The sequence below is a fragment of the Cyprinodon variegatus genome, unplaced genomic scaffold, assembly GCF_000732505.1.
Source record: "Cyprinodon variegatus isolate N-32 unplaced genomic scaffold, C_variegatus-1.0 Scaffold1001, whole genome shotgun sequence".
NCBI classification, from domain to species: domain Eukaryota; kingdom Metazoa; phylum Chordata; class Actinopteri; order Cyprinodontiformes; family Cyprinodontidae; genus Cyprinodon; species Cyprinodon variegatus.
This window is the reverse complement of record NW_015151454.1, coordinates 259,495-262,699: the sequence shown is the minus strand read 5'-3', so window position 1 is coordinate 262,699 and position 3,205 is coordinate 259,495.

Genomic DNA, 3,205 nt, shown 5'->3' with positions numbered 1-3,205 from the left:
ATGCTAATGTAAACCCTGGTTGGATAAGGATTCAAAACTGGATATGAAGATTAAATCTCTTTCAGTGTTACAACTGATAAAATAATTGCTGCCTGTGGTTCTACAGTAGGCTATGGTGTAATTGAGCAATATATATATATATATATATATGAAAAAAAAAAACTATGAACTAGTTCATTTTTTGGAACTGTGAACTTAGTTCAAAATTTTGAATTATGAACTATGAACTGAACTAGTTCATTTTAAAATGTGTGAACTGAACTTTGAACTAGTTCACGTAGAAAGAGAACTTTCCCAACACTGTCTGTGAATGACTTAACTATGTCATGCATGCCAGAGGGACATTTCATTGGTTGGAAATGCAACGGAGGAACGGGGAAGAAGGGTGTAGTAAAAGACGCAGGAGACGGAAAGGGAGAGAGGCTTGTTTTCTTCCCTGTAAGGGGGCAGTGCGGTTCGTCTCTGCTAGGTAAGAAAAAAATAAGGTAGAAAGAGAGACAGTTTGCTCGGAGGGAAAAACTCTGCCGGAAAGCCACTGGAGTTAATACCTAATCTGCGGGGCATGTTCAAGGGACATAGTTGCATTGAGTGTTTTAGTTCATAGTTTACACGTTCGCCGAGTTGATGAGCCTCAACCCAGCTTGAGGGCAGGCCGAGAAAAGTTAGCCCCTGCCAGATGCAGCTCGGAGCTACTCAGTTAGCGCCCTGGTTTCCGAACAGTCAGCAACGCTGCCCGGATAGTGCCCTGGTGACCAGGAAAGCCAGAGGCTCCTCCGGCGACTAGGCAGGGACCTCATCAGCCACCCGGCTGGACATCTTGTGCGACTCGCACACAGTTTTTTTTGTTTCGCTGGAAGACTGTGACTTTACTGTGAGTAAAGGACATTTGGAAAAAGGATTATTTCTTCAGCTAACACAGCTAACAGGCCTGCAACGATTTATTTTGGGGGGTATTTTATTGTATGTGCCAGCTATTTTGTTCAGTACCTGCTCAGGTGTTTCAAAGTTTTTGTGTTAGTGTGGCCACACGTTTTTTTTCTGTCATTTTTAGAGGTTATTTGCCCTTAGCGGCTGAGGAGTATTTTTTTTTTTATTGTGGGGTTAATGGGGAATTATCGTTTGTGTTATTCAATGTGTTTAAAATAAATGTTTTATTTGAAACATATATTTGAGTTTTGCCCACTCACTGAATAGTTTCATATTTTGAGGTATAACTACAGAGAGAACCCCACCACACTTAAGTGATCATAGGACATGATTCAGGTTACACTCAGAAAAATCTTTAATCTTTTTTGGTTTGCTGATTTTCCATGTTCAGACCCTGAAGATTTCTGACTATTGAACCCCGCTCTAGATTTTCCAATAATGTATGACACATTTTTGTACGATCTGTCCTGGTGACATAATTTCAGTGCTTATCAGAGACTACAAAATATCTGAGCGTCCGTGGACGGAGGTGGCTTGTTGATTCATTCTACCTGAAATGTCTGACAGAGGGCAACAGTTATATAAATGCTGGGTTGGGCTTTTGTCCTCAATTATGTATTGTGCTTTCCTGAAGCAATGTGAACTGAAGAGTTCCTCTCTGTGAGCTGAATTTACGGAATACTTTATGTTAAATAAACAAAATGGTTACTCAGTTTTGAATAACATCTAAAAAGACCTGAAAAACTTCTAAAATCCTTACCTTTGTCTTTTCTCAGGTGAAATTCTTCAGTTTTCTTGGCCTGTCGTTTACTCTTGCTTCCCAGGTTTGATTCGGTTTGGTATCAAAGGTCTTGTAGCTCATTTAATTCAGTGAAGTCACACCCTAGGTAAATAGTGACTCACCAGTGTGACGTAAATGTTTATATCTGCTGTGCAAAATAATATCCTGCAGATAATGAATAAATTATTAACTAGAACTGGAGTTATAGTTAATTATTTAACTTATTTAAAATCGGAGGTGAAATCAATTTAGTGTTCTTAGTTAAATAATTGTAGCTTTAATTTGCTTACTTATAGGGTTTATGCCTTTCACCTCTGGATGGTCCCTGGACCGGCTGTTAAAATCCAGGTATCCACACCAATTTAGTGACCTAGGCTAGGTTATCAACAGAGTTATTAAATATCAATCAAAGAACTGTTTGTCTCTGTTTATTCACACTATTACCAACAGAGGGTGGATCTGGCCTGAGTGATAAACCATCTGTATATGAATTACAACCACTACAAGTTAAGCAATGACGTCTTTATTCTAATAATTCTGTCAGGATTCCTGTCTGTGTGTTTGTGTTTCTGTGTTTGTCTCCCTTCCTCAACCAGGAGGCGCCTTGTTCTGGTCCGCCTCCCCACACACCTGCAGAGGGTTACCTCGTAAACGGAGTGTTCTTAAGCTGCTGACTGCCACTACCTCGACGCCAGAGTGTTTGCCAGTTTTGGGTACTCTAGCCAAGCTGAGTTTTGCTGAGTCAAACTGAGTTCTTGTCAACCTGAGTCTTAATCTTGTTTTTTTGCTTTGCATCACGGCAGGAAGTCACCCTGCAAACTGGATGTTTCAGACCTTCTCTCACTGGAAGGATCATCTGAGCTTCAAACTGAGCTGGGGTTCAAAAAGGAGGTTTGAATCCACTTCCCCTGAAGAGATGGTTTGAACTTTACACTGAGCAAGGGATTAATCTCCACTACGACCCGTTCAAGTACCGCAGTAAATCTGAGTGGCAGTCAGCTTCTCCGTTCACCTACAAATAACCGCATTCTGGGTAAACCCTGTCCGCCTTCCACCGAATCAGACAAACACTGGAACTACCGCACACAGACTGGAGTCAAAGAGTCAACAACTTCTCTGGAAACGTGAGTCAGCAATCAAATTTCCCACTGAGCCTGAACTAACCGCAATGTCTTCCCCTCACCTTTCAGTTCCGGTTGAGCAGTGTTCAGAGTAACACTGGATTCTTCACAATCTCCTAAATAAACCTGTTAAACTTTTTCCCTGGTCTCTCTGTATTGGTTTACTGCTTTTGGGTCTGATCATAGTTAAGATCATGACAAATTCAAGATTTCAGAAATCTGACATCTATGCAAACACTAGACGCTATTAGAAACTAAACACGAGGTAGACTAAATGACTAGTTTAAAAGAAAAGAAAAACCTAAAAGTCTGTTTAACTGGCTTCTGAGATTGTCCCAGAGAGAAATATGCACTCACCGGCCACTTTATTAGGTAC